The 20,036-nt window shown below is 34.9% G+C and overlaps 1 protein-coding gene across 6 annotated transcripts in view; it reads right to left on the bottom strand.

The window, feature by feature from the left end:
• Nucleotides 1–20,036, bottom strand: part of CNTNAP4 (contactin associated protein family member 4) — a 419,915-nt gene that overhangs the window by 366,814 nt on the left and 33,065 nt on the right. The window lies entirely within an intron of this gene.

The raw sequence follows: 20,036 nt of genomic DNA, 5'->3' as shown, positions 1-20,036 counted from the left end.
AAAGACATTATGGAGGAGATTCGTTATTTCATTAAGGATTAGATTAGATGGCCTTTGAGAATTTTTCCAATTCTAATCCTAAATTTTGTTCATACTAGAGGGACAGGGTAATATCCCACAAATAGAATAAGGAAGTGATAGAAACAAAAACAATTTGGGAAGCTACTTCAATACATTCCAGAATAAGGATTTTCCTGACCCCCTATAATATATTGAAAAGATTCATGCTGTAAGAAAATTTGTCAATGGTTCAAAAAATGTCCTAGCACAGGCTCTAGTCATAAATACATTCTCTCCCAATACTAATATATGCTTACAAATGCTTATAGAATCTATATGATCTCAAAAAGAATGATTGATATTATTAATACTATGCTAAATGACAGAAAATGACACAGATAGCCATAGTTTTTCATGGAAAGAGGAAGCCCAGAAATGAATAAATACCAGAATACAAGAAGAAATCTAGCATTGAAGTAAAAAGAGAATTTAAACAATTTATATATAAAGGAACTAAGCAAAACAAAGTTAAGAAAGATAGAAATTGTGTGGTTTAGGAATATAATATGTGGTACAGGAAAATGGCAAAGAAAGGAGAAGCATTCTGAAGAAATGATAACTACAAAAGCTTTGAATTGTAAGAGTTTAGCACTAATCTATATCAAACTCTTCATTTTAGCAATGAGGAAACAAGCTCAGAGAGGTTAAGTGACTTTTTTAAGGTCCCACAGGACATAAATATCAAGATGAGAATTCAAAGTTAGGTCATCTGATTGCAAATCCAGAGTGCATTTCACTGTACTACATAGTCTATACTATCAACAGAACAATAAATCAAGCCCTTATCTGTTGCATTTGTATATTCTGAGTTATAAATGCTTCCACTGAAAATATGATAATCATCTCTTGAAAGCTGGTTTGAGTTGGCTTCTTTAAAATCCTGGGCATGGACATCTTAAATTGAAAATATCTAAAACAGAATTTGTAGTCCCACCAAACAACAAAACAACCTTTCTCCAAATTTCCTGATTTCTATTGAGAGCATAACCATCCTTTCAGTCGTATAGGGTCTCACTAACTGAATGGGATATAGATTATTCCCCAAAAGCAATGCGCAGAATTCAACAGACTCCCAACTTTCTAGCTCCCAAATGAAGATTGCCTTTTTAGTATAGAAGATTTAGAAACCAAATTTAAAAAAGAGACAAAGCAAAACAAAAAACCAACCTGTACATAATTGGAATCACCATAAAGTCTAGTAGTCTATAGGACTTCACCCTTATTGGATGCACAAACTGGCATCAACCTAGCCCACATTTTTGTCTTTATCTTGAATATCTTTTACCAGCAAACTCTATTGCTTTGTAACAACTTTGAAAGGTCTAAGTTATTCCTGCACAGACTTTAGACTGAGCTAGAAGTTGAAACCCAGACCTCGTTTTACTCCTGGGGTCTAAGCTCACCACAGTTGCTTGCTTCTGAATTTCCTTTGTTCAGAAAAGGAAAAAAAAAACATATGATATAGAAAAGTGTGAGGTTTTATTTTTTTCACATTCCTTATGTATTCGTCAAATAATGTCTCTAATAAAGAGAGTGCTCAGAAAAGTATCTTTATAGCTTAGAAGAAAAGTCTTAGAAAACTTTTTTTGTTCTATGTAAAGCACGCACATTTAGGGGGCTTAAATACAATGTAATTTAAAAGATATCTTTGAATTAAACAAGTTTTTCCATTTTAAGATTTATAGTTTGAAGTCCATGACTGATTTTATATATATATATATATATATATATATATATATATATATACTATCTGAAAAAAAAACTATTCTTTTTATGAAACTGTTTTGAATACTTAAATATAATTTTGAAAGAAATTCTTGTCCTTGGAGTTATTCTAATTATGATATTTTATTGTTTTCTAAAAGAAAGTTTTTGAACACCTACACTGTTATTTATCCTTGAAAGTATTCATATCATGGTGTTTTTGCTGTATTTTAGAAGAAATATATTATTGCTACAAATTTGTTAATATATTTGAAGCTTGTATATCTCAGATCGAACAGCAACAGACATTTTCAACATATGTAAACAACACAGTATTTCCTTTTTCTTATCTTTGGAAAGCTTAATCAGAAAAAAATACTTAATAGTGGAATTTCTATTCTACGTGATGCATAATACAAAGTTAGCATACAGTAGTGGATAGAGAGCCAAGCTTGAAGTCAGGGACACTTGTATTCAAGTCCTTCTGATATATACTGACTGTAAGACCCTGGTCAACTTGATTAATATCTGAGTGTCCTCTACCACTCTGTAAGACTTTATTTTGTAGAATCATTGCCCTTCTGCCTGCAGTTGGTATCATTAGGAATTTGTAATACCAATTAAATCACAGGTTAAGAGCAACTTTCCCACATTGGGAGAAAAAAAAGTGTCAACTAAATAACAGTGGAATTCCCTAAATTAAGTCCTCCAAAAAAAGAGGGGGAAAGGAGCAGAAGGTTAAAATATAATTATATAGACACTTATTGGCAATGAAAATTATGGCATGTGGAGGTTTTTTCTCAGCTGGAAAGAGAGACTAAAGGATCATGGGAAGAAATAGTCACCATGAAATAAATGAGAGAACCACGGGAATGTTTGAGCACCATAGAAAGGATATGGGAGAGGGGCATAGAAACATGCGAGTGCAAGTAGCCAGTGAATTTCAAAGGATGGGTACTGTTCTCTGGAGCAGAATATAGTCATAAGGAGATGGAATTTTGTCTGACTCACTGATGTGCTTAAGGAGTTACCAGCCAAAAAAGAGTCTGGTGCCACAATAAGACCAGTGAATTTATTCCCTTTCTGCTTCCTCTCTCTTCTCTGCCTTACTGGTGCATCACAAACTATCACTGCTTACTCTTAAATCTTGTTTATTTGCTGTCTATATTTTTATAATGGTTTTTATCTCTAGATAAAGATAAGCTGCTTTTTATTGCGTTCTGAGTATATGTTTGCTCAGTGGAATCTCAGGACAAATAGCTATTAACCTAGAACCTAGATTGAAGCACTCTCCCTCTCTCTCTCTCTCTCTCTCTCTCTCTCTCTCTCTCTCTCTCTCTCTCTCTCTGTATATACATATATATATATATATATATATAACATATATATAACATATATATATAATCTGTCTCAGTCTCTTTCTGTATCTCTCTTCTGTTTTTTTCTTTTTATTTCTCCCTCTCTCTCCTTCTCTCCACCAAAAGAGAGGTTTCAATTACATCCATTATCTAGACTCCAAGTTATTTAAAATATTAGATGTTATTGTTAAAGCATAAAGAATCCATATTGGGTAGATTAATTTAGTTAAAATGAGATCCTTGTACATACAGAATACATTCACTCTGTTTGAAGGTCAATGATATCCTAGCCCTCATGAACCATTTCAAAATGTACTTCCATAATAGAATATATTTGTGGAAGAGAGTAACAATTCTTGGCCAATGGTCATTAGAAGAACTGGGTATAGTAGTATAGATGAATCAACCGGAATTCATCATTATTTTTCTATAAAGATTTGAATAAGGCAGATGTGTCAAACACACTGCCCCCAACACTACTAAATGACAGAGCTACCAAACCAGATTAAAGCGTAATTGGAAAATATTTAACAAAATTAATAAAAAGATAATAAAACACGGATAATGTTCATATGTTGTTTTCTAGATCAAAATGTGGCCCATAGGAATCCTTATGTATATTTTAGTGCACCCCCTTTCTTCTTTTTTTATTTCCTCTTTGCTATTTGAGTTTGAAACCACTTGTGTTAAAGTTCTGTGACTTCTGATCACAAAGCTTCTGAAACTTCTGACTTCTTACAGTATGTATCACAGCCACATACACAGACATTGCTAGGGACATATACAGCACAGGAGAAAAGACATATCCGCACAGCAAAGCCACCACTAAGCTCCTCAAAGTACACTAGTCTACTATAAAGAGACATCATCTCTTTTTTTCATTATTTTTTCTCCCATCAACATTGCTAGGAACTTTCCCCCCAACATCAAGCCTAAATTACCCTCTTTGTTACTTCCACCATTTCTTCGTGCTCTGTTCTCTGTTACTAAAAAATGATGAGTCGAATCCTTCTCCCCCTTCTGCCCTTTGTATACTTGAACACAGCTTTCATGTATTCTTATTTCCAGGTTAACCATGCCCAATCTTTCAACAGATCCTCAAAGCCCTTTGCCATTCTATTTCTCCTCTCTACACTTTCCACCTTATTAATACCTTTCTTAAACTATGGTACTGAGAGCTGGACACAATACTCCAAGTAAAGTCTGACCATGGCAGAGTACAGTGGGGCTGGCTGCCATCTTTCTGTTCTTGGAACATATGCCCTTCTTAATGTAGTCCAAGATAATTTTTTTAGTGGGGATGGATCACATCCCACTACCGACACATATTTAGCTTTCAATCCACTAAGTCTCAGAGCCTTTTTTTTAGGACAATAGCTGTCTAAACACGCTTACTTGTGAGCTTACTTATTTTTTCATGCCCAAGTACAAAACTTTAAATTTATCCCTACTGGGTTTTATCTTATTAGATTGACTTCAATGTTACAGTCTGGAAAAATCTTTGTTTTTGAATTCTAAATATGTTATCAGTGTGTTAACCATCTCTCTTACCTTTGTATTATCTGCAAATGGTGAGCCCACCACCTTTCCCTTTACCCAAGTCATTTACCAAGTAATTTATAATGACTTATCCAAGTCATTTACCAGTTATCTTGAGAACTATGCAACCAGCAGGATCAACTTGATATTGTAGCATTCCCTAGATCTTTTCTCATTATCCCCAACATGCGGGCAGTTAATGCTGCTTAAACTCTACAGATTTCATTGCCAAATTAAAAGATTTTCATAATGAAGCTCGTTAACCTGAAAGAATATGAAATAGATTGTTTTTACTTAATGTCAAACCTCAAGACAATAGGCAGACTGGTATATTTGAACCTACTATGATTAAAGTTAGGTCTGAAAGTTATAAGAGAAACTTCAACTACTATTCTTCAAATTGAAGACCCCATTAAATTATATCCAGAAAGTAAAGATGTTAAAAGAGGAGGAGGTTATGAAGATGTAGTTCACTCCAGAGCTATTGACGTATCTTGATTTTCTTTATTTTAAGAACATTATTTCCAAATTTAACCCTGCTTCATTTCCTCTTGAACTTACTGTGTAGACATATTAAAAACATAACTTGTTGCATTATTAAGAAGATGAAAGAAAAAATAAACATCTTTCCTCTGCTGTTAAAAAGTAGCAACAAATATGGTATAAGTAATCAAGGTTCAAATAAATATGCTAATATTTGTTGATGAATGTGGCATACATATGGTAAGTAAATATGATAAATAGAACATACTATAATGGTAAATAAAACAGGTCCAAGCACAGATCCCTGGTGTATTCTTCTGGAAGAGTCCTGCCACCTTGACATCGAACTATTCACAACTACTCTTTGAATCTGGCTATTTAATCAGTTCTGAATAGAACTGATTATATTAACATCCATTCTAAACTGTATCTCTCCATCTCTCCTTCCCAAAATTATAAGAGATACTTTCTCAAAATCTTTGCTAAAATCTAAGTAAATTACATCCACCACATCATCAACTAGTTTAGTAACCCTGTCAAAAAAGAAAATGAGGTTAGTGTGGCATGACCTATTGGAAGAATCTCATCTACTAGTTTAGCAATCCTGTCAAAAAAGGAAATGAGTTTAGTCTTGCATGACCCATTGAATGGAAAACTCATAAATACAAAAACAAAGAGTAGAAACAAGAAATAAGAAGGAAATTACAAAGACAAAAAAGAGCAAAGAAACGCCCTTTAAGTGAGAGAAAATTAAAAAAAAATGAACAGACTGACAAGAAAAGAGATTGTTTTGAAATATGAATTTGAATGTAACAGATTATAAAAGAGAGAGCTGCTAAAGGCACTTAATAGTATTCATGTTATTGTGGCTTAAGTATGTTAATAAAATGTAGTTTAGAAAAACATGACTTTGAAGGAGAGGGACTTGAACACTCCCAGGAATGTGAATATTATGAATGTTATAGATAGCTATACTATCTTCCATACAAATTTATGGATTTTTAAATATTGAGTAAAGAGAGGGGTGCATGAAAATTGGTATATAGTTCAGTGTTGCATAAAGAGCAATATTTTCTTACCTTGGAAGCTGTGGTGCTAATGTGGTCAAAGATCTTCCCCAACCCATTCAATAGGCCTTAGGTGGAGCTAATTAAGGGAAGCTTCATTAGGAGAGGATTGCTTGTAGGCAGGTCCATGCCCTTTTGTTATTAGGTACTAAGCCTTAAGCCTTAGCCTTGTGTCAGACTAGGGAGCTGTGGAGTTGAGATTGCTTCCAAGAAGACAGAATTGTGAGAAGAGAGGAGATAGATAGATAGATAGAGAGAGAGAGAGAGAGAGGGAGAAAACTGCAAGGGCTTTCAGAACTGTGGGAGGAGAAGATGCAGGACTTGTGAGTGTTTACAGGAAGGCCCTAGCAGAAGGGAAGGTTACAGGATGGCTTGGCTCTTTGTTGTGATACTGTGTTTTAATCTCCTTGCTGTTACATTGAGGTGGACTTACTGGTTTTGGAATGCAATTACTGCTATGTAGAATTGAGGTTATTGGTTCTGGGATTTGATCCTCTGGTGTCTGAATAAATGTTTTACTTCTTCTGCTTTCTATACAGAGTCTCTTATACTTTGTGATTCCAAACCATACAGGCATATTCATGGTCACCATGGATATCATGAATCTTGCCCTACTGATATAGAAGCCAAGAATCAAAAAAGGTTAATGGTGAAAGAAAGGAGAAGTGAGAATTGGAAATAGCTCAGAGATTCTTTTGATGCATAAAAGATGAATTGACCAAAGGGGAGTGAATAGGGAAAAGAAATAGATGACATCAGATGAAAAAGTTGAACATTTTACAAAAAAAGAAAAATAGGTAAAAGATTAGGGGGACAATAACCAGAAAATATCTGTAAAATCAAATCTATTTAGATAGCAAAATAAGTGGCAAGCATGTTACACTACTTTTCTTTGAAATATTTATAGAGGGATGGGTTTTAAAAGCAACTACTCCTGCTAAAGCAAAAGCAATTATTTAAAATATCAAATTATCTGTTCTCATAAGTAGTACTCAGATGGCAATAGAAAAACCAGAGAGGAGCCTGATTGAGAATGAAATGGAATGACAGGATTCAATATAGTCTGGGTAGGGGGTAGGACTGAGAATGAGAACAAAGGAAGGAATAGAATATTCATGGCATGAGCATATAAAGAGAAAAATTAAAATTGTCACATGCATATGACTGATGAAAAAGAAGTGGGCTTTTCCAAATCTAAATCACACTATAGAGCAGTAACTATCAAAATTATTTGATCACTAGAAATGGTAAAATGGACAATACAAAGTTGATCAGTGGAACAGATCAAATAAACAAGACACAGAATTAACTGAGGATATAGTGATTCAGCAATTACAACACAAACTATTGCAGTATGGATTCCTTATTTAACAACAAAACAAAGAAGCAAAAGACAGAAATCACAAAAACAAATAACAACAGCAACCCACACCTACTGGGAAAACTAGAAGAATCTGATGAAATTAGGTATAAACCAATATCATATATCATCTACCATAATAAGCCCCAAATAGCTCCATGAACTAAACATAAACTTGACATACTAACTAAACTAAATAAAAAAGTTACAAGAGAAATAGATGAAAGCCCCCACCATTTTGATTGAATATCCTGTGACAAAGTTTGGGGAGGACATGGAAAATAGTCAAATTGTATAGACAGATATGGTTGAGTAATGATCTACATCAGTGGCATTAAATTCAAATAGGGACAAAAGGCTACTCATCTGTATATAAGGATTCCTATAGGCTAAGTGTTGACTTGGAAAACCACATTTTAACATTATTTATGCTCTATTGTATTTTTATTTATTTTGTAAAATATTTCCCAAATATTTTTAATCTGGTTTGGGTTACACTTGGGAATGTTGTGGCCTCAATGAAGTGGGGAAAGCCATGTCTAACACTGTTGATCTGCATTATTGGAGCAAACTTCCAAATCAATAACATCTGAGATCCATTTGAGCATTACACATTCAAGAATTTGTAAACATATATATATATATATATATATATATATATATATGTATATATAGACAAGAGTGATTACACAATAGATAAGTAGTCAGAGGATATGAATAGGACATTTTCAGAAAAGGAAATTTGAGGTCTCAATAACTATATGAAAAAATATCCCAAATCACTAATGATAAGAGAAGTGAAATTAAAAATAAAAACAAAAAACAAACTCTGAGGTTCCACCCCCTCACACATCAGACTGCCAATATGACAACAAAAAGAATATCTATTTTGTTGGGGTGGTTTTGGGAGGACAGGCAAGCTAATGCACTATTAGCAGAGCTCTGAATTGGTCCAACCATTCTGGAAAACAATTTGAGACTATAATTCAGCAGTCACTAAAACGTACATATCCTTTGAACCAGTGGTACTACTACTAGACATACCACCAAAGAAGTCAAAGACAAAGGAAAGGACTGGTGTGTGGCAAAGTATTTATAACAGCACTTGTTGTTGAAGCAAAGAACGGGAACAAAAATGGATGTCCCTCAGTTGGGGAATCAGTGAACAAATTGTAGTATGTGAATGAAATACAAAATGATAGAAGAAGGCAGAAAAACTCGGAAAGATCGGAAGCTATCTCACCCAGTTCGTACATGGAAGGCATCACTACTATAGCCTACTTAACAAGTGATCATCTAGGACAGGGCTGTCCCATCTTAGGTTTTTATTGAAACAATAGACAATATATTTTGATTTTCCATTTTAGTGCGAGCTCTGTAGTAGCTTAGCTTGGCTTCATTTACTAAAGCATTTATGTAGATTTATATGCTTGTAGGTGTTTGCATAAATCACACTGCAGACCGCATGCTGCACGCAGGCTCCATTTTAGACACCCCTGATCTAGGATATGCTTGAAAATCTATAAGTAGATGGAACATTTCGAGTTAGCCAACTCAAATTTGGTACAGCACAAATTGTTAGGGAGGTTTTTTTTTTGTTTTGTTTTGATTTTCCCTGACGCATAGTCTAAATTTACTTCTTTGCAATTCCCATCCATTAATTCAATTCAGTTTTCTCTTCTAATCAAATGATTCCCAGATCTAAATATACTCTCTAATCTCTTTTATGAGTTCCAGTCTTACATTATCAAATATCTGTTGTATATTTCAAGCCAGATTCTCTAAAGAAATCTCAATAGTTTAACCATTTGAAAAGAAAGCTATCTCACCACCCCCACACAAACTTTTCCATCTCTTGAATTTCCTTATTCCTATAGGTGGCATCGTGAACCTCGCAGCTATCCATTTTTCTAATCTCACTGTCATCCTTGCCACCTCACTGATCACTCAACACAGCTAATCATGTGCTAAATCTTGTGTCCACTTTCATTATACATCTACTACATGTCTCCACTCATAGGGGCACCACCCTAGTTTGGTCTTTCATTATTCTTACCTGGATTATTGCAATAACATTCTAATTAATTAGTCTCTTTAACTCATGTCTTACTACTCTAATCCATCCCCCACAGAACTGCCAAAGTGTTTTTTTTTTTAAAGTGCAGGTCTGATGAAGTAATTTCCCCACTTAATAAATTTAAATAGCACCCCATTACTTCAATGATCAAATAGGAATTCTTCTGCATGTCATTTAAAACTTTTCATAACCTGGACTCTTCTGACCTTTCCAACTCTTCTCATACTCTACTCCGCTCCATGTAGCCTATAATCTAGCTATTCTTGCCTACTTGTTCTCCCCTCACACTAAATTTTCTGTCTCCGTGACAATGTCCTAGCTGTCCCCAATGATTGTAATGCAATCCCTCCTCACCTGTGCATCTTAATTTCCATAATTTCCTTAATAACTCTCTGTTGACTGGTTGTTTAGCCTTCAAGTGCATGACAATAGCAATCATGTCTTTTGACAACAAACCGCCAACTTTAAAACTTCATTTTCCAGAATAAACACACCTAGTTCCTTCAAGAGTTTGTATAACATCGAGCTGAAGAGATCTATTTGTAATGACAGAGCAATCTTTGCACATCCAATTTAAGAAAAAAAATAGAAGCTTAAGAAAAGAAGAATGAGTGTAAGTTAATGATGTGTTCTGTGGCTTCTTTATTATGGTAGAAGTTGATTCCAGAATAGAAAAATTGGAGAAGCAATTCCTTGAAGAGGAAGCTCCCTATACCAATGCAATTAGGTCTTTTTCTTCGAAAGTATAGTTTTGGAGAGTTAACTACAAAATTAAAGGCTAAATAACTCACCAAGTGTCACATTACCACTGTGTCTTTTAATCACTCTTCTGAACAATCTCCAGCCTCTCAATGGCCTTCTAAACTTCAGCACCCAGAAGTAAACACAGTAATATGTGTGTTTACTTCCATGATATAGACCCAAATGGGAACTCAATAAATTTAAAAAAAAATCTTGTCCAGTTGTTTTTCATTTCTATCCAACTCTTTGTGATTGAATTTTGGGTTTTCTTGGCAAAGATACTGGAGTGGCTTGACATTTCCTTCTCCAGCTCATTTTGTAGATGAGGAAACTGAGGCAAGGAGGGTTAAGAGACTTACCCAGGGTCGCACAGCTAATAAGCATCTGAGGCTGGATTTAGACTCAGGAAGATGAGTCTTCCTGATTCCAGGCCCAGCACTCTAGCCACTGAGCTACCTAGTTGCTTAATTAAAAAAAAAAAATTAAATAAGGATGAGTGAGTGAACAAATAAATTAGTAAACAAATGAATGAATTAATGATTTTTGATTAATGATGAATAAACAAACAAAAGAATGAATAAAAAAAAATAAAAATAAATAAATAAATAAGTAAATGAATAAATATATAAATAAATGAATAAATAAATAGATGGGATTGGATTAGGTGACCTCAAGGGTTCCTTCTGGCTCCAAATCTACGATCCAAATCTGTGCTATTCTAGTATTTAGCTGAGGCAGACAGCAAGTCAGATATTGCTGCTGGTTACTAAGTAAAAACCTGAATAATTGTTTGTATGCAAACTGGTAACGAAAACAAAGGTACACATTTAAACTGAAAGCCTTAAGGGGTTCACTGCTCAGTAAAAAAAAAAAAGTTGGCTTATTTTCTGCAGAGATGTTAAAGCAACAGTAGAACTAGATTTAATAATAATTTGTTTAAAATTTATATTTCTCTAATTACTTAATTCTAACATTTTGTATGATGGTAAAAACAGATTTTTTTCCCATATATGTGAGTATATTTGCTCACTAGCTTTAGGTCCAACTCCTTTACTTCCACTATAAACAAACTGCTGTATTCCTTACTACCATTTGGAAGAATCTTAAAATTTCAGTTTATTTTTAAAAAAAGAAAAAGAAATATATATACACCTATATAATGCTAAAATTCAGGGGGTTCTTTGACTATGAACTAAAAGCATGAACCATTGACATCTATAGTTTATCTTAAGTTTATTTTAAGCATCTTTTGTCTAATACTTAACTAGTATTATAGTTTGATTATAAAAAAAACAATTATTTCTGTGAGGGAGCACACACAGAGATAGTGACCTGACAGTATGACTTGTAAGTCACAAACTGGTTTTGTAGATGATTGTAGTTTATACTTTAGAATTTTCTGAAAATTAGCATGCATCTCTATATTTTCTGAAGATATTTTAAACCTATTTAATTTACAGGGATTCTTAACTTCAGATTCATGATTTTTTAAAAAAATATTTTGATAACTGTATTTCAATATAATTGACTTCCTTTATACTCCTATGTATTTTACTTTATGCATTTAAAAATATTTTTTTCTGAAATGAAGTCTATAGGCTTCACCAGACAGCATAAGGTTGTGCATGTGCACGCGCGCACACACGCGCGCACACACACACACACACACACAAATAATTAAGACTGTTTCATTCACAGAGTCATAGAATCTGAAAGATGAAAGGAATTTCAGAAACCTTAGTCCAACTTCTACTTAAATGAGAATCTTCTGTAAAATTTATTCAACAAAATAGTCTTGCATCCTGTCCTGTGCCCTAAAATCTACAAAGTGCATTGGTTAAGAAGAGACCACTACTACCTGAAGAAGTCAATTACATTTTTAGACAGTTCTCACTGTCAGGAGGGCAGCTAGGTGGCACAATAGATAGAATGTGGGGCTTGGAGTCAGGGACACCTGAGTTCAAATCCAATCTCAGAAACTTACTAGCTGTGTGACCCTAGACAAGTCACTTGGATCTATTCCCTTCAGTTAACATCTGTAAAAATTTTGATCATCTATAAAATGAGCTGGAGAATGAAAATGCAAAACACTCCACTATCTATACCAGGAAAACCACAAATGGAGTTGGAAAGAACTGAAAGGACCAAATGACAAAAACAACGACATTGTTAGGAATTTTTTCCTCCTTACCTAAAGTTTAAATGTATTTCTTTTGAACTTTCACTCATTTGCCAAGAGGAATTCTCCAGTGCACAAGTGGTCAAAGGATGTGAACAATTTAAAAAAAAGCAAACTTTCAGGAATCACATAAAAATCTTCCAAATCACTAAAAAAAAGTAAATCAACATAAAACAACTCTGTAGTATCACTTGATGCCCAACAAATTGGCAATTGTGCTTTGATCTAAATAGTTTAGAAAACATTTTAATACGGGAACAATTACCAATTGATTTCATCCTTTAATTCAATGATCCCCATTATTACATCTCTAACTCAAAAAGCTCAATGAGAGAAAGGTCCTATATGTGCCAACATATTATATTACCACTATTTGTAACAGCAAAAATAATTTGCCAGATCATGAGTCATGATTTTTGATTGAGAAAATATGTGCATTGTATATAGAAACAGTATTTTTAGTTACGACTTCTTTCATTCCTTTTATTTCTCCAATTCATTCATTAGTTTAGTAGTTATCAATCAAGGTAGGGTGATTCAATAAATAGTTTCTGAATCCAGGAATCTCTGGTTTCAAGTGAACGCATAGTGGTTATATGACCCTGGATGAGTTAGCCTTTCAGTATTCTAGATAGCTTTCCAAAACTATACTTTGGAAGAAATGTTTATTTTGGTAGAGGGATGTTACAACGATGCTATTAGCTGCTACTGTGGCTGTGTAAGCCCAACAACACCAGTACATAGGAGGGCTGTTAACACAGGTTCTTTGATCTGCTTTTCTAAGGAAAGCAACTTTAAGGGGTTAACAATCTCACTTTACATAAACATACATATATCATTCATTTAGTTCAGGGGAAAAATTCAGCACCCGGAACTTCAGACAGAATGCAAACAGAAATTGCAAGCATACACTATATAAGTAGAGCAAATAAACACAAACCAACAGACAGGCTTCTAACCATCTAACTATAGCAATACATACAGTCACCAGAGAGAGAAGCATCAACAGCTGGGTTTTCAAAGCCAGGGGGCTCCATGAGGGCTACCCAGAGTCTCATCTGGTCAAATCACATGACACTCATCTGGTCAGTGAGAGCCCCAAAACAAAACACCAGCCTCAGATCTTATATACCCTCCTCAGGGTCAGAGGGTGCCACAAACGTGTGACTCAAACCCATGCGACCTAGGCTTTCTTCTGACTTAAATGCTTCTGCAGGGTCACTCAAATCCATGTGAACTAGGCTTTCTTGTTTCTTATCAGGTCATCAACCACTCTTGATTCAAAGAAACAAAGGCAAGACTCATCAAAGGCACTTGATTACCTAAGAGCTGAGAAGCACTCAAACAAAAACCAGCAAAAAGTCCCACACTTTGCTTGCCATTATATTTAAAAAACAAGACTGAAAGGTACTTGACTACCTTAGTATTCCAAAAGAGAAAACAGTAAAAAAAATCCTCACCTTTCTTACCATTACAAGGGAGCTCTGGCTTTTAGGAATTACTGTAACAACAATGTTTGTAGATGCTGCTGTGGGGCCGAAAGATACAACAAGACCAGCAACAAAAGCACACAGAAGGGCTGCTAGCACAGGAACTTAGATCTGCTTTTCTAAGGAAATCAACTTTAAAGGGTTAAAAATCTTATTTTAATTAAACATACATATATCATTTACTTAGTTCACGGAAAAAAGCCAGCACGCTGAACTCTGGAGAAAACACAAACAAAAATTACAAGCAGAAAATATAAACAGGGCAAAATAACACAAATCAGCAGACAGAGCTTCTAGCTGTCTGTCCAAGCGATACACAAACAGTTACCAGAGAGAGATGCACCAAAATCTGGGTTTTCAAAGCTGGGGGCTCCAGTGGCTACTTAGAGTCTCGTCTGGTCAAATCACACTATGTTCTTTCAGTGAGTGAGAGCCCTAAACTCTGAATTTATATACCCTGTTCAGGGTCAAAGGGCATCACAACCATGCGACTCAAGGCTTTCCCTTAACATAAGCAGGTCATCAAAGACTCTCAATTTAGTGAAAGAAATAAAGGCCAGACTCATCAAAGGCACTTGATTACCTAAGCACTCCAAAGAGAAAACACAAAAAAGGCCCACCCTAATTACCAATAGAATTATTTTCCCAATTTTTCTATTCTGGAATCAGTTCTACCATAATAAAGAACTCATAGAAAACTTGTAGTTAATCTATACTCATTCTTCTATTTTTGAGTTACTATTTTTCTTAAATAAGATATTAAAAGCATTAAGATAATAGAATAAATATTGCACTGTCATTACAAACCGTAATATTGCAAGTGAATATTTTTGAGATATTTTCAAGCAGTGTACTTTTTTAATCATTCCATTTTTATCTTTTCTATTCTCATTTTTTCTACTCATTTCCAAAGTTCATACACACACATACATGCATTATCCAATTAAAGTTATTTATTCTGCTTTTAACCTATTTTTCTTTTTTTCTAAAAATGCCTCTTCCCTCAAATAAACATCTTCCTAATCCTCCTTATATGTCCTTGCTCTTTGCTGTTGTTCCTTTGTTTCAGTCATGTTCAACTTTTCATGATCCCATTTTGGGGTTTTCTTGGCAAAGATACTGGAGTGGTTTGTCATTTCCTTCTCCAGCTCATTTTACAGATGAGAAAATTGAGGCAAATAGGGTTAAGTGACTTGCTTAGGGTCACACAACTATGAAAACTTGGTAAGAAAGATTGAAGAGCAAAAGATCTTGTTAGCTGAAAGCAAAACAAAATGCAAAAATAAGAAAATAATTATGGGCAACTGTTCTGCTTGAACTTTTAAAAATAAACTGATGTATGCCATTCTAAGATTCTTCTCTCAAGAATGACATTTTCTCCCTATTATTCCACCAGGAAAAAAAGAAATTGGTAAAATTCAGGAAAGAATTGCTTCTTCAAAATTTCAGAAGATCTTTAATTTCATCAAGGCTGACATCACCTCCACCTCTACAAGATTACAATCTTTCTAGGCCTTAGAAGACAGTTTCATGAGTTACAATGATATGCTCCTCCCGCCCCTTGCCCCCCCCAAAATCAAGTTATGTCCTCAGGGATTAGACTCTTTGAAATTAGTTCTGGTTGTACTGGAATAACAGATAAACAATTCATCACCAGGTTTCTTCTAAAAACATTTTTTAACTACTTTAGAACGTTACGTCAGAGCTTATACTTTGCTGAGAAGGCAACTGGTAGCCTAGCGGTTAGATTTCTAGGCCTGGAATCAGGAAGACCTAAGTTCTCACACATAAGCTGTGTGACCCTGGGCAAGTCTCATAGCCTCTGTTTCTCTTGGTTTCCTCTTGACTATAAAATGTGGATAACCTCAACATTGTAAGTATCAAATAAGACAATATTTGTAAAATGCTTAGTGCTATGCCGGGCTCATGGTGGGTGCTGTATAAATACTTATTCCCTTCTCTGGGATAGTTGTGCCTACTCTATGCTAGTAAGATTTTGGTGGAATGGGACAATGTGTAGCTGAGTAAGATGGTATTAATTGGGTCATAAAATCTCATCCCTTTTTCAATATAGGATCAACAGGAAGTAAGGGGGAAGTTTCCATGGAGATTTACTTAACTTCCACTTGAGGAAAAATGTGTAAAAAAAGAGAGGCGAAACTATTAAAAAACACATGAAACCTAGAGCTATACAACTAATGGATGTCTTTCTTTGGAGAGGGTGAATTTGGATTTTTGAGAGGAAAAAACAGCAATATCCTATGCATGCTGTGTACCAAACACTTAGAAGGATTTATAGGCATTAGCAAGGATGAAACAATCTCTTAATAGCCCCAGAAAAAAAAAGCAATCTCATCTTTAATCAAAAGATATTTCCAGAGTGCCTAATGGAGATATAATTTTCATACTGGTAATTCAATTCAGTGATGATTTATCAAGCTCTTACCATGTGTTAGGACCTGTACTGGGAACACAACCAAATTCAGGAAAAAGTCCTTTGCTCTCCAACAACTTAAATTCTACTTGAGGAGAACACGAACACAAATAAATAATCCAAAAACGTACATATGAAACTTAAAGTAATTGGAAGAGGGAGAGGCAAGAAATTCCTTATGTAGTCTGCAGCATGAGTTGTGCTGTGAAGGGAGCTAGGGACTCCAAAATGCTGAGGTAAAGGAGGAAAGAGAATAATCTAATATCTATGAAAACCATCAATTACCACCCACTTCTGTTGATTAATATAGGAATGACTGACAGTAGAAGAAAGCTAGAATGCATATTTAGTGACTTTGAAAGTCCAGGCAGAAATCAATGAGACATCAAAATGCTATTCTTCCAGCTGAATATCACACACTTGGAAGAGAGAGAAGGGTTTGAGAAATGAGCAGGTGATTATAGGGTTGATGTCAAATACATGGATTTGCTGGTTAGACTTTTTCTCCATATGCTGTAACTATATAGTAGGCGATAAAAAGTAAAAGAAGCTAATTCTGATTTTTTTCTTAAAAATTCTTTAATAAAAACAACTTGTTCAGTTGTTTTCCATCATGTTTGACTCTTTATGACCCTACTTGGGGTTTTCTTGGCAAAGATACTAGAATGGTTTTGCCATTTCCTCCTTTAGGTCATTTTACAGATGAAGAAACTGAGGCAAATAGGATTAAGTGACTTTCCCTGTGTCACACAACTAGTAAATATTTGAGGTCAGATTTAAACTCACAAAGAGGATCTCCTGACTTTAGGCCTGGCACTCTATCCACTGTGCCACCTTGTGCCCCAATAAAAAACAACTACATGAACTAATACAATGACGTTCAAGTATAGGAAATTAAATCTGGTTTAAATCTAAAATTAAAAAAAAATACTCTTAAGCACCTTTAATTATCTCTTTTTCACTTCCTATTAATCTTAGCCAATAGCTGCTAAGTTACTTTTTCCCTCCCCTCAGAAACCTCTGGAACTTTTACTACTGTGTCATGATGCCTTCAGCTTTGACCTGTTATCTCAGCTGTTTCTACCACTTTGAAACCTGAAAAGCAGTGGTAAACTTTAGACCAGTTATGGGGAACCTGTGGCCTCGAGGCCACATGAGGCCCTCTAGATCCTCAAGTGAGACCCTTTGACTGAGTCCAAGTTTTACAGAACAAATCCTTTTATTAAGGAGATCTTTTCTGTGAAGCTTGGATTCAGTCAAAGGGCTGCACTTGAGGACCTAGAGGGCCACAAGTGGCCTTGAGGCCATAGGTTCCCCAGCCCTGCTTTAGACCTCGAAGCTATTAATCCTCCTCTTTGTTGTGTATAACCTTATCTCTTTTCCAGTTATGATACTTGTGCTCAATGGGAGCAAAGTTCTTTTTATTCTTTTGCTTTATCTTTGCACAGTTTTTCTGACCTGAAGAAAATTTAATCACTATGATGATAATTAGGCTCTCTCTTCTCATGAAACAAGAAAGAGATCACCGGACTTATGTTTATACCATTTATTGTTACCTTTTAGTCTCATTGTATGTATTACTCTCCTCCATGCACTCTTTGGTTCAGTGAAATGGGCCTTGGCCTTCTTATTGGTCCTCTTATATAATTTTTCTTTTCTTATCACTTTATATTTGCACATTTTGTCCTTTATGCCTTGGGATGCACTACTTCCTGAATTCCATCTCTTAGAAGTCCTAGTTTCTTTTCAAGTTCAGCTTAAATGCCGTCATCTACAGAAGATCCTATACCACTTTCATTTTGTATCTACTTATTTTCCATATTCTTTTATGTGTTCTTGTTGTTTTCATCTATAGAACAGAAGTTCCCCTTTCAAACTGAATTATTTCAATCCCTGTAACCCAATGGTTTTCAGGATTCAGGTTACACTAAAATTTCCTCTTACCTGTATTTTGTTAAGTTCTGATTTATCTTAAATGCTTCAGAAGACATTGGAAAAAATATTTGATCACATTAAAAAAGGACATTCATGTAATGACATACTGTTGTGCAATAAGAAATTATAAGCGGGTGGATTTCAGAAAAGAACCTGAAAAGACTCATAAACTGATGTAAAGTGGAATGAGCAGAACCAGGAGAATTAAATGGTAACATTGTGTGGTGATCAACTGTGAATGACTCAGCTCTTCTCAGCAATACAACGATCCAAGAAAATGCCAAAGAACTCATGATGTAAATTGTTTTCCACATCCAGAGAAAGAACTGGTGGACTTTGAATTCAGGTTGAAGCATACTATTTTCACTTTCTTTATTTCTTTCATGTTTTTTTTTCCCTTTTGGTCTGTTTCTTCTTTCCCAACATGACTAATATGAAAATGTGTTTTATCTGATTGAACAAATAAAACCTATATCAAATTGTTTACTATTTTAGGAAGAGGGAAGGGGAAGGAAGCAGGAAGAAAAATTTGGAGCTCAAAATATTGCAAAAATGAATGTTAAAAATTGTCTTTACTTATAATTGGAAAAAATAAAAGACTATAAAAATATTAATGGACTTGTAGAAAAATATAAAAAAAGAACATTCAATAGGATTCCATTCTGAGAGGTATTAAACCTAGAATTTAGAGCCTAATAAGAATACCTGATGCATGAGGTCAGGGTTAGGTAAAGGGAAATTTCTGGTCACAAAATTCACTTTACTTTGTAGGCTTGCACTTTCTTTTAATCTTAGAGAGTTCTCTGAAGTACAGGGAAGTTCAGTGGTTTGCCTAGAGCCACACAACTAGTATACGTTAGAGGTCAGAACTGAGCTCAAGTTTTCCTGGCTAGCTCTCTATTCACTTCATCATGATGCACAGTACATAGTGAACACTTAATAAATCCTATCAGCTAATTAACTTTTACAACACTTTCTTGTGAATGTTCAATCAGTAAAATCAATTCAAACTCAGTACCTCTTAGAATGAATAAATCACAGCTTAGCAAATACAGGAAAGAGGAAATTTTAGTGTAATCTGAGTCCCTAAACCCATTGGTATGGGATTCTTTCCTCTTTGATGGAGATCAATGTCTCAAGGCTGCGTGAGAGGTAAGGTGGAATTGATGAGAGTAGGAGAGAAGAGCTATTGGACCTGCTTCAAATCTCTTTGGACTTCAGGAAGTTATGGCTTCCAACTCTAAGAGAGAAGATGGATGATGCCAACTCCACTTCCGGTTGCTGAAGGAAAAATCTCTGGGAAGAAGCCAACATGAGAGAAGGGGGCAGTCTCCAGCATTTCCCTATGTCTAGCTGGCTATTAGAGACTTCAAGGACTTCCCCCTGTGTGAGATCTAAGACTCTTTCTTGACTAAGCTATCTTGCTCTCATGAGAGAGATCCTTCACTCTGTTTTGCTTGGTATATATTCTTTTATGTTTACTTTCTCTGATTTCTATTTGACTATTGAATGGAATAAATGTGTTTCTTTGATAGTCTCTCTGTGTGTTCATTGTAGAACTATTTTTTGGTGTGAAGGGAGTCAAGCCTTGAACCTCCCACAATAATAA

This window comes from Trichosurus vulpecula, chromosome 1 (genome assembly GCF_011100635.1).
Source record: "Trichosurus vulpecula isolate mTriVul1 chromosome 1, mTriVul1.pri, whole genome shotgun sequence".
In the NCBI taxonomy this organism is placed as follows: Eukaryota; Metazoa; Chordata; class Mammalia; order Diprotodontia; family Phalangeridae; genus Trichosurus; species Trichosurus vulpecula.
Note: the sequence above shows the minus strand (reverse complement) of the source record. Positions and strands in the feature narration are given on the sequence as shown.